Below are 12431 nucleotides of genomic sequence, written 5' to 3' on the forward strand. Positions count from 1 at the left end.
CTTTTTTATGGCTGAGTAGTATTTCATTTTTTATATGTATATCATGTCTTTATCCAGTCATTCATTTCTATGTCTTGGCTATTGTGAATAATGCTGCAGTGAACATAGGTATACATCTATAACTTTATAAATAAGTGTTTTCAAATTTTTCAAGTAGATACCCAGAAAAGGGATTGCTGGGTCATATGGTAGCTCTATTCTTAAAATTTTTAAAGATTTTTTAAAATTCTTTTTATTTTTTAAAATATTTTATTTTTTTATTTTTAGAGAGGGGAAGGGAGGGAGAAAGAGAGGGATAGAAATGTCAATATGTGGTTGCCTCTCATGTGCCACCAACTGGGGACCTGGCCTGCAACCCAGGAGTGTACTCTGACTGGGAATCGAACTGGCGACCCTTTGGTTTGCAGGCCAGTGTTCAAACCACTAATCCACACCAGCCAGGGCTCTTGGTAATTTTTTGAGGAACCTCCATTTTGTTTTTCATAGTGGTTGCACCAATTTATATTACTACCAGTTTGTACGAGAGTTCCCTTTTCTCCACATCTTCTTCAACACTTGTTATTTCTTGTCTTACTGATAGTAGAAAACAGTGATTTTCAAAATGTTTTTTTCTACATATTTTAGCTTGCTTTTTTGTTCATTTGTTTTTGTAAAGATGAAGCACCCCCCAAAGTTATATTACTTTTCTTTCCTTCAAAATTTAGCTATTTTTGATAGTCTCTTGTTTCTCGTTCATGAAACAATTTTTTGTATTCCGTATCTGCTTTTGAAAGCATGTTCAATTGTGATTACAAATCACAGTTCAATCATACCAAATCTGTGAAGCTTCTCTAATATAAAGTTAGGACTGAGTGCTTTCTTAGAGGATGTGTGATAGCCTTGCTATGTACAGATCCTGGGCACTTAGTGTGAAGTTTTTGTCTTGCATTTTCTGGCCATCAGGTAGTGTAAAGACCAAAACTAAATCTGTTTGAGAGAATGCTGGGGAGACTTTCTCTCCTCACCCAGAGCAAAGACAAGACTGACAAGTTTATACCTTGTACCTCAAGGAGGTTTTTTTTTATTGTCTACCTTCATGGCCCTTTAAGGGTCCTTTTTATTGAAGGGTTTCTGCCTTAACACTACACCTTGCTGGGGTTCTGGTATCTGTCAATCACCCTTCAGACTTTTGAGGTAATGTAGGTTTATTACTTTGGGTTTGTTGTTATTATTTATTTATTTTTAGGTATTTTGTAACAGGAAGGATTTTTAATGGCTCTAGTGTGCCATATTGCTGGAAGCATAAGTTCTTTGTTTCTCTTGTAATATACTATTTTTCTCCTAGAAAATGTGAGAACTTCTTAGCACTTACAGGTTTACCCAGTTCCTTTTAATGTTTAGGAAGGCATGTGGTAACACTTTTAGTATTCTGATGGGCCCCCAAATTTAGGCAACTTAACTGAGTGACAGGCAGGAGAATATAGTGCTTATTTAGAAATGAAAATAAATGTTTCATATAGATGTTCCCTTTTTGAGGATCTCAAAACTTTAATAACAGGGCAGTGTGTTTGGATTTTAGAAAAAGGTATTCAGATGAGGTTGAAAATAAAATAGATTAATCTTCTTTTGGCAACCATCTCTTTTTTGTATGCCATTTGCATGGGTGAGGGGTGGAGGTAAGCACAAAGAAATAATGTGTTTGGGACTTCTGCCAAGATGGGGGCGTAGGTGGAAACAAGATGGGTGCTAGGTGGTCCTCGCACAACCAAATCTAAAAACAACAAAGTTTTAACAACAATAAACACAACCAAACCACACAGAAAATCGACAATACGGAGTCTGAATATAACGAACCACTCAGCTAAACCAGTGAGAGGGGCAAAGCCAGCAGCAGAGCGGGTTGGGCAAAAAAGATCCCCCGACCCGGGAGGTGCGCACACAGCCGAGGGCACAGATCCCAGGTGTGAGCTAGCGATGGGTGGACACAGGAAAGAGGTGCAGCTGGCTGTCTGCACACATTTGCACTCAGACATACAGGCAGGGCCAGCAGTGTGACGGACTGGGCAAGCGGAGAGGACCACCATTGCTCCCTCTCTGACCCCACCCCCACATACAGCATCACAAACCAGTGGCCTGGGTGGCCCCGCCCTGGTGAATACCTATGACGCCTCTCCTCATACATAACAGGCACAAACAGATAAAAACATGGCTCAAGAACAACTCAGAGCCCCAGAGCCAATAAATCTAAGCAATGAAGAAATAGCCAAACTTTCAGATGTACAGTTCAAAAAACTGGTGATCAGGTTGCTCACAGAACTGGTTGATTTTAGTCACAAATTAGAGGAACATATGAAGGCTAAACTAATGGAAATGAAGGCAAATGCACAGGAAACCAATAGGGATGGAAAGGAAACTGGGACTCAAATCAAGGGAGTAGACCAGAAGGAAGGAAAAAACGACCAAACAAAAATATGAAGGAATAAGAATTCAAAAAAATGAGAGGCTAAGGAACCTCCAGGACATCTTTAAGTGTTCCAACATCCGAATTATAGGGGTACCAGAAGGGGAAGAGGAACAGTCATGAGTGGAAACCTTATTTGAACAAATAATGAAAGAGAACTTCCCCATTCTGGCAAAGGCAATAGACCTCCAGGAAATCCAGGAAGCTCAGAGAGTCCCAAAGAAGTTGAACCCAAGAAGAAACACACCAAGGCACACCATCATTACATTACCTAAGATTAAAATGAAGGAGAGAATTCTAGAAGCAGCAAGAGATAAGGGGACAGTCAACTACAAAGGAGTTCCCATCACATTGTCAGATGATTTCTCACAAGAGACCTTACAGGCAAGAAGGGGCTGGAAAGAAGTATTCCAAGTCATGAAAACCAAAGACCTACAACCAAGATTGCTCTATTCAGCAAAACTTTCATTTAGAATGGAAGGGCAGATAAAGTGCTTCTCAGATAAGGTCAAATTCAAGGAGTTCCTCATCACCAAGCCTTTATTATATGAAATGTTAAAGGGACTTACCTAAGAAAGAGAAGATAAAAAGATGAACAGTGAAAGGACAGCAAACTCACAGTTATCAACAACCACACCTAAAACAAAAACAAATTAAGAGGACGGCTAGATCAGGAGCAGAATCATAGAAATGAAGATCACATGGAGGGTTAGCAACAGGGGAGTGGGAGGAGAAGGGGGGAGAAGGTACAGAAAATAAGTAGCATAGACAGTAGATAGAAAATAGATAGGGGGGAGGGTAAGAATAGTAGGGGAAATATAGAATCTAAAGAACTTGAGACATGCGTTCATGAACTAAAGGGGGGGAATGATCGGGAGGGGTGTGCAGGGTGGAGGAGAATGGAGGGGGGGGAATAGAACAAATGTAATGGCATAATCAATAAAATAAAAAATATGTTTAAAAAAGTAAAATAAAAGTTAGGAAATACAAAAAGAAATAATGTGTTTGGGTATTGGGGTTTGCATCTTGGCTCTGCTGCCTGCTAACTGTTTAGACTTGGGTGAGTTAGTAACTTTTAAGTTTCAGTTTCTAAAATTATAAAAAGTCAGCTAGATTATTAAGTTCAGCTAGTTGTGAGGATTCAATGAGATCTCTCATGCAACTGACCTAGCACTATCTATAGAAGATGTAGCTATGGTAATGTAGCCATATCATGTACCTGCCTCTGGGAGCCTTTATTTTTTTTAAAGATTTTATTGATTTATTTTTGTAGAGAGGGAGAAAGAGAGAGAAACATCAATGCGTAAGAGACATATTGATTGGTTGCCTCTTGAATGCCTCAAACTGGAACCTGGCCCACAACCGAAGCATGTGCCCTGACTGGGAATTTAAATGGTGACCTTTTGGTTCACAGGCCAGTGCTCAGTCCACTGAGCCAGCCCAGCCAGGGCTGGGAGCCTTTAACTGGTGGAAGCTAGACACACCTGAAGCATTTTTTAAAGATTTTATTTCTTTATCTTTAGAGAGGAAGGGAAGGAGAGAGGGAGAGAAATATCAGTGTATGGTTGCCTCTCATGTGTCCCCTGCTGGGAACTGACCCTGTAACCCAGGCATGTGCCCTGACTGGGAATCGAACCGCGATACTCTGGTTCACAGGCCCGCGCTCAATCCAGGGCTGAAGCATTTCTTAATCATGCATTTATCACACTTCATTGGAAGTATATTGATCATCTTTTTTGTATTAAGTAGCGATGGGGGGATGCCACAGAATCAGATACAATCACTATCTTTTAGATTTGTGGCTGTGGGTAGGGAATGGAGCCTGCAGAGACACCTGGATAATAAAGGAATGCATGAGAAGGTGGCAAGATTTAGATGTAAGGTGCATGTGGCCAGCCTGTGGATCCCATTGGGAGGCCTGATGTTAGAGTGCCACTTCTCTCACTATGCTTTTTCTTGCTCCAGAAATTTTTTTCTTCAGTGTTAGAATACTAGAACATAACAGTTTTAGAGGTATCAGCCTCGAGATCACAAATTGAGATGTCTACTTAGGCAAGCAGTGGGGATGTGTAAAGCACTTGGGTGCAAGCAAGCTCCAGGAAGCAGTGCAGCTATGATGGGCCAGAACAGCAGTCTCTATCTAAAGGAGGCAGCTGCTCTTGGGGTTCACGCCAGGTTCTGCCACATGGCAATGAGGACTGATTGTAGCCAGACCTAAGTTTCTCAGAAGACTGTGACTAGGCATAATTTGTTTTATTGTCCTTTAAGGATACTGTGTTTTTACAAACTGAAGGCAAAACCCTCCACCAGCAAAAAAAATTACAACTTTATTGTAATATTCACTTTATTGCAGTGGTCTGGAATAGCACTTGCAATATTTCTGAGGTATGCCTGCTAAAAGCTGGATTTTTATTCGAAAGATTCCACCATTCAAAAGGTAGCTACAAATTGAGTTTAAAAACACACATGAGCCCTGGCTGGTGTAGCTCAGTGGATTGAGCGGCAGGCCTGTGAAGCAAAGGGTTGCCGGTTTGATTCCTAGTCAGGGCACATGCCTGGGTTGCAGGCCAGTTCCCCAGTAGGGAACGCATGAGAGGCAACCACACATTGATGTTTCTCTCCCATTCTTTCTTCTTCCTGTCCCCTGTCTCTAAAAATAAATAAATAAAAAGCAAAACAAAACAAAACAACAAAAAAAAAAACATGAGACTGTTCCAGGCAAAACATAAGCAGTTTGTAATCTAAAAGTGGATTTTCATTTGCCAGATGAGGAAATTGGGCACCAGAGATTTGTGCTGTGTCCAGGGTCACACTGAAAATTAGGGGCAGAACCAGGATAAAGGCCCAGTTTCTGCCTTTTGAGCCAGTGCTTTTTGTGCTATGCTGTATGCTGATTTCTAGAGGATTTTATGTCTCAAAAACTGTCATCAAAGAAGCATTGAAAAGAAATTCTAAGCAGAACCTTTACTGGGCCAATCTTAAAATAGTCTCAGCCTTGGCCTGGTAGCTCAGTTGGTTATAGCATCATCTCAATACCCCAAGTTTCTGGCTCAATCCCCAGTCAGAGTACATGCAAGAATCAACCAAAGAATACAAAAATAAGTAGAACAACAAATAAGCGTGTGTCTCTCTCTCCTCCTCTCTTTCCCCTTCTCTCACTTTCTCCCACCTCACCCCTTGATCTCTCTCTCTCAAATCAATAAATAAAATGATATTTTAAAATTGTATTTAGTCTTTAAAATTTAATCAAGGTTTAACAGATGAAATAAACAGGGTTTATTTTTTTTAATATTTTATTTATTTATTTTTAGAGGGGAAAGGGAAGGAGAAAGAGTAGGAGAAAAACATCAGTGAGTGGTTGCCTCTCATGTGTCCCCCACTGGGGACCTGGCCTGCAACCCAGGCATGTGCGCTGACTGGGAATGGAACCAATGACCCTTTGCTTCACAGGCCTGCGCTCAATACATTGAGCTATACCAGCCAGGGCTGGATTTATTATTATTTTTAATGAAAATAAAATAAACACTGTCAGAGGGCCACTGTGGTGTTCTTCAGTAGCAAGCTTGTTTTCTTCCTTAGCCCATATACCTTGGGAACTGACCTTACTCAGACTCTTGTTAAAGAAATATGAAAATGGCATTTTTTAAAAAAAATTATTTATTTATTTGTTTAATTTACTTATTTTTCAAGTACAGTTTTACGTTTATTTCTCCCATGCCAGCCCACCCTGCCCCCATGCACCCCACCTCCCTCCTATTTCTACCTACCTTAGTTATTATCCCTGTGTCCTTTATACTTGTTCCTCTAAATCCCTCCCATTTTTTCCCCTTAAATTCCCTCCCCTCTCCCCTCTGGTCGTTGTACCCCTGTTCTCTATTTCAGTGTATTTGTTTTTAGTTTGCTTCCTTGTCTGCTTTGTTGTTTAGCTTCCTGTTAAAGGTGAGATTGTATGGTATTTGTCTTTCAACTCCTGGCCTATTTCACTCAGCATAATGCTTTCCAGTTCCATCCATGTTGTTGCAAAGGGTAGGAGCTCCTTCTTTCTCTCTGCTGCATAGAATTCCATTGTGTATATGTCCCACAATTTTTTGATCCATTCATTCACTGACGGGCACTTAGGTTACTTCCATCTCTTGGCTATTATAAATTCTGCTGCTATGAACATTGTGGTACATAGATTCTTTGAAATTGACCTTTTGGGGTTCTTAGGATATAATCCTAGCAGTGGAATTGCTGGATCAAAAGGCAGGTCGATTTTTATTTTTCTGAGAAAATTCCATACTGTTTTCCATAATGGTTGTACCAGTCTGCAATCCCACCAACAGTGAACAGGGAATAATGGAATAAGGTCCCCTTTTCCCCATAACCTCTCCAACATTTGTTGTTTGTTGCTTTGTTTATGATAGCCATCCTGACCAGTGTAAAGTGTTAATCTTATTGTGGTTTTAATATGCATCTCTCTGATAGCTAGCGATATTGAGCATCTATTTCTTCATGTGTCTCTGGATCTTCTGTATGTCCTCCTTGGGGAAGTGTCTGTTCAAGTCCTTTTCCCATTTTTTAATTGGGTCGGTTGTCTTCTTAGAGTGGATTCGTGTAAGTTCTTTGTATATTTTGGAGATTAAACCTTTGTCTGAGGTATCATTGGCAAATATGTTTTCCCATACAGTTCGTTGTCTTTTAAATTTAATACTGTTTTCTTTAGCTATGCAGAAGCTTTTTATTTTGTTGAGATCCCATTTGTTTATTCTTTCCTTTATCTTCCTTGCTCTAGGGGACATATAAGTAAAAATGTTGCTGCGTGAAATATCTCGAGATTTTCCTGCCAGTGTTCTCCTCTAGGACTTTAATGGTTTCAAGGCTTATATTTAAGTCTTTTATCCACCTTGAATTTATTTTGGTGTATGGTGTAAGTTGGTGCTCAAGTTTCAATTTTTTGCACGTAGCTGTCCAGTTCTAACACCATTTGTTGAAGAGGCTATCTTTACTCCATTTTATGTTATTGCCCCCTTTGTTGAATATTAATTGACTGTAGGGAGTGGGGTTTATTTCTGGGTTCTCTGTTCTATTCCATTGGTCTATGTTCCTGTTTTTATGCCAGTACCAGACTGTTTTGATTACAGTGGCCTTGTAATACAGTTTGATATCAGGTATTGTGATACCTCCTACTTTGTTCTTCTTTCTCAAAATAGCAGATGCTAGTCAGGCTCCTTTATGGTTCCATACAAATTTTTGAAGTGTTTCTATGTTTGTGAAATATGCCGTTGGTACTTCAATAGGTATTGCATTGAATCTGTATATTGCTTTGGGTAGTATGGACATTTTGATGATGTTAATTCTTCCAATCCATGAACAAGGTATATGTTTCCATTTGTTTGTGTCTTCCTTGATTTCTTTCTTCAGTGCTGTGTAATTTTCTGCATACAGGTCTTTTACCTCTTTGGTTAGGTTTATTCCCAGATATTTTATTTTTCTTTTTGCTATATCAAATGGGACTTTTTCCTTGATTTCTGCTTGGGGTGATTCATTGTTGGTATACAACAATGCCTTTGATTTCTGGATATTGACTTTGTAACCAGCTGCTTTGCCAAATTCATTACTTAGTTCGAGCAGTTTTTTGGTAGAGTCTATAGGATTTTCCATGTACACTATCATGTCATCTGCAAACAGTGACAGTTTTGCTTTCTCCATTCATATTTGGATGCCTTTTATTTCCTTTTCTTGCCTGATCGCTGTGGCTAAAACTTCCAATACTATATTGAATAGAAGTGCTGAAAGTGGACATCTTTGTCTTGTTCCTGAACTTAGTGGAAAAGCTTTTAGTTTTTTCCCATTGAGTATGATGTTGGCTGTAGGTCTCTCATATATGGCCTTTATTATGTTAAGGAATGCTCCCTCTATTCCCACTTTGCTGAGTGTTTTTATCATAAATGGTTGTTGTACCTTATCAAAAGCTTTTTCCGTGTCTCTTGATATGATCACGTGGTTTTTGTCTTTGCTTTTGTTTATGTGATGTATTACATTTACTGATTTGCGAATATTGAACCATCCTTGCATCCCTGGGATGAATCCCACTTGGTCATGGTGTATGATCTTTTTGATATATTGTTGGATGTGATTTGCCAATATTTTGTTGAGGATTTTAGCATCTATGTTCATCAGCAATATTGGCCTGAAGTTTTCTTTCTTTGTTGTGTCTCTATCTGGTTTTGGAATTAGGATGATCCTGGCTTCATAAAAAGAATTTGGGAGTTTTCTATCCTGGATTTTTTGGAATAGTCTGGGGAGGATAGGGGTTAGCTGTTCCTTAAATGCTTTGTAGAATTCTCCTGTGAAACTATCTGGTCCAGGGCTTTTGTGTGATGGGAGTTTTTTGATTACTGCTTCAATTTCTTTTGCTGTTATTGGTGTCCTCAGATTTTCTGCTTCTTTTTCATTGAGTTTTGGAAGATGGTATGTTTCTAGAAATGTGTCCATTTCCCCTAGGTTCTCAAATTTCTTAGCATACACTTCTTCATAGTAATTTCTTACAATCCTTTCTATTTCTGTGGTATCAGTTGTAATATCTCCTGTTTCATTTCTGATTGTGTTTGTGTCCTCTCTGTTCTTTTCTTGATGAGCGTACTTAAAGGCTTGTCTATTTTGTTTATCTTCTCGAGGAACCAACTCCTGGATTCATTGATGCTTAGAATTGTGCTTTTAGTTTCTATGTCATTTAATTCTGCTCTAATCTTGGTTATTTTCTTCCTTCTGCTTTCTCTGAGCTGTCTTTGTTGTCGTTCCTCGAGTTCTTGCAGGCATAGGGTTAGGTTGTTTGTTTGAAATGTTTCTGTCTTTTTTAGATAGGCCTATATTGCTATAAACTTCCCTCTCAGGACTGCCTTTGCAGTGTCCCATAAGTTTTGGGTCGTCGTGAGATTGTTTTCATTTGTTTCCAGAAATGTTTTGCTTTCTTCCCTGAGATTTCATTCTTGACCCATTCGTTGTTTAATAGCATAGCTTTCAGTCTCCGTGATTTTGGGTGCTTTGGGTTTTTTCCTTTGGGGTTGGTTTCCAATTTCAGTCCCTTGTGGTCAGAGAAGATGCTTGGTATGATTTCAATTTTCTTGAATTTGTTGAGGCTGGTTTTGTGTCCTATCATGTGGTCTATCTTTGAAAATGTTCCATGTACATTTGAAACGAATGTGTATTTAGCTTCTTTGGGATGAATGGCTCTATATATATCAGTTAAGTCCATTTCATCTAGGGTGTTGTTTAATGTTGCAATATCTTTGTTGATAATTTGTTTGGAAGATCTGTCCATTTTTGACAGTGGGGTGTTAAAATCCCCTACTATAATTGTGTTGCTGACAATATCTTTTTTGAGGTCCTCTAAGATTTTCTTGATATATTTGGGTGCCCCTACATTTGGTGCATATATATTTATGATATTAATGTCTTCTTGGTGGATTCTTCCCTGGAATATTATGAAGTGACCTTCTGGGTGTCTCTTTATGGACCTTTTTTTGAAGTCTATTTTGTCCAATATGAGAATTGCTACCCCAGCTTTTTTTTCTTGTCTGTTTGCTTGGAAAACCTGTTTCCAGCCTTTCACTTTAGTCTGTTATGGTCCTTTGTCCTGAGGTGGGTCTGTTGTAGGCAGCATATGTGTGGGTCATGCTTTCTTATCCATTGAGCTATTCTGTGTCTTTTGATTGGAACATGTAATCCATTTACGTTTAAGGTTATTATTGATAGGTACTTATTCATTGCCACTTTTGTACCTGTGTTCCTCTCTGTCTCCCTCTTTTCTTTCATTTCCTTTCCTTAAAGAAGTCCTTTAATATTTCTTGTATAGCTGGTTTCGTGGAGGTGTATTCTTGTAGACTTCGTTTGTCTCGGAAGCTCTTTATTTGGCCTTCTATCTTGATTGAGAGCCTTGCTGGGTAAAGTAGCCTTGGTTGTAGGCCTCTGGTTCTCATTACTTGGAATATTTCTTGCCATTCTCTTCTTGCTTGAAGTGTTTCCATTGAGAAGTCAGTAGCTAACCTTATTGGGGCTCTCTTGTATGTTATTTCTTTTTTCTCCCTTGCTGACTTTAAGATTCTCTCTCTGTCTTGGAATTTTGCCATTTTGATGATGGTGTGTCTTGAATTGGGCCTCCTTGGGTTCCTCTTGATTGGGACTCTATGTGATTCCTGGATTTTTGTGACTTTTTCTCTCATCAAATTAAGGTAATTTTCTCTCAATACTTCCTTCGAATATGTTTTCTATCCCTTGTTCTTCTTCTCCTTCTGGTATTCCTATTATTCAGATATTATTATGTTTCATATTGTCTTGCATTTCTCTTAATCTCTCTTCATTCTTTCTGAGCCTCTTTTTTCATTTTCTTGCTCTTTCTGTGAGATGCTTTCTACTCTGTCCTCCAACTCGCTAATCCTATCCTCTGCCTCATCGATCCTACTTTTGCAACTTTCTACTGTGTTCTTCAATTCAGAAATTGTATTCTTCCTTTCTTCTTATGCTTTGCTTTTGGTTTCTATTTCCTTTTTTCATTTTGATGTAGTTTGCGGACAGATAATTATAGTTCCCCTATAGTTTCTGATAGCTCATTGTGAGCTCTTTGAACTTCGTAATAACCAGTGCTTTGAATTCACTATCTGATAGTTTATTAGCCTCTATTTCATCTAACATTCTTACTGATGTTTCTGCTTTTTCTTTAATTTGTGGATTGTTTCTTCTTCCCATTGGTTTTTTTTTTTTTTTTTAAGAATTTATTTATTTATCTTTAGAGGGGAAGGGAAGGAGAGAGGGAGAGAAATATCAATGTATGGTTGCTTCTCATGCTTCCCCTATCGGGAACTGACCTGCAACTCAGGCATGTGCCCTGACTGGGAATTGAACCGCAATACTCTGTTTTGCAGGCCTGCGCTCAATCCACTGAGCTATACCACCCCGTGCTCTTCTTCCCATTGTTTGAGACTCTTCTTGTTAGTCTCTGCTTCTAAAAGTGATCTGTTCTGACTCCCTGGGTTTATGGTGTGAACTTCTGTGGTATAATACCTGTGAATTTCAGTGGTGGAGATTCCTTCAGGTATCTTGATGTTCTCTGTCTCCAACTACTCTCTCGCTGGTCCCCACACTGGTCGCCTACCACTGCTGAGTGTCCTGGCTCCCATAGCCAACTTCTCTGGCGCCCAGGCCCATTGCTACGGCAGCAGCACAGGTGCCGCGAGTGTCTCCTCTCCTGTAGCTGACTCCCTGGTGACCAGGCCCCTCTCTATGGCAGCGGCACAGGGGCCTCAAGTGTCCTGGCTCCCATAGCTGACTCCTCTGGTGCCCAGGCCCATCACAGGGACACGAGTGTCTGGCTCCCGTAGCTGACTCCCCGGCACCCAGGCCCGTCACTATGGCAGCAGCATAGGGGCCTCGAGTATCCCACCTCCCGTACCTTATTCCCTGGCGCCCAGTCCTGTGCTGTGGCAGCGGCACAGGGTCCGCCTTTGTCTGGCTCCCGTGGCTGCCTCTGTTGTTGTCTGGTGTTTCAGCGTCGGTCACAATCTCTGGTCTTTTAATTTCATTAATGCTGGGTAACCAATGGTTTATTGTGCTGTTTCTGTATAGTACAGGCTTCCAAAACTATTCCCTCTGTTTAGATCTGCCATGATTTTTACCCACGAGTACGGCAGCTAGAATCCGCTCTGTTGTACTCCGTCACCATCTTCCCAGCATCCTCTCATACTTCTATTTTCTATGGCAGGAAGTCTTTATTCATTTATTTATTCAACCAATACTTACTGAGAGCCTTCTACATGTAGGCACTGTTATGTTTAAACTTCAGTAACCTTCAAAGTACTCTCCATGGGATGCAATACACCTATTGAGTCATTTTTTCTGTTGCTCAAAACAGTGTTTGAACTCATCTATTTTGATGCCTTTTTGTGCTTCTGTAGTTTTTTATTTCATTTCTTCCACACTGGCAAAATATTTTTCTTTGAGGATGTTTCATCCT

At 39.8% G+C, this 12431-nt stretch overlaps 1 protein-coding gene across 3 annotated transcripts in view; it reads left to right on the forward strand.

The window, feature by feature from the left end:
* RUVBL1 (RuvB like AAA ATPase 1) overlaps positions 1–12431 on the forward strand; it is a 94214-nt gene that overhangs the window by 32729 nt on the left and 49054 nt on the right. The window lies entirely within an intron of this gene.

This window comes from Artibeus jamaicensis, unplaced genomic scaffold (genome assembly GCF_021234435.1).
Source record: "Artibeus jamaicensis isolate MK-2021 breed Jamaican fruit bat unplaced genomic scaffold, CSHL_Jam_final contig_558, whole genome shotgun sequence".
Taxonomy (NCBI): Eukaryota; Metazoa; Chordata; class Mammalia; order Chiroptera; family Phyllostomidae; genus Artibeus; species Artibeus jamaicensis.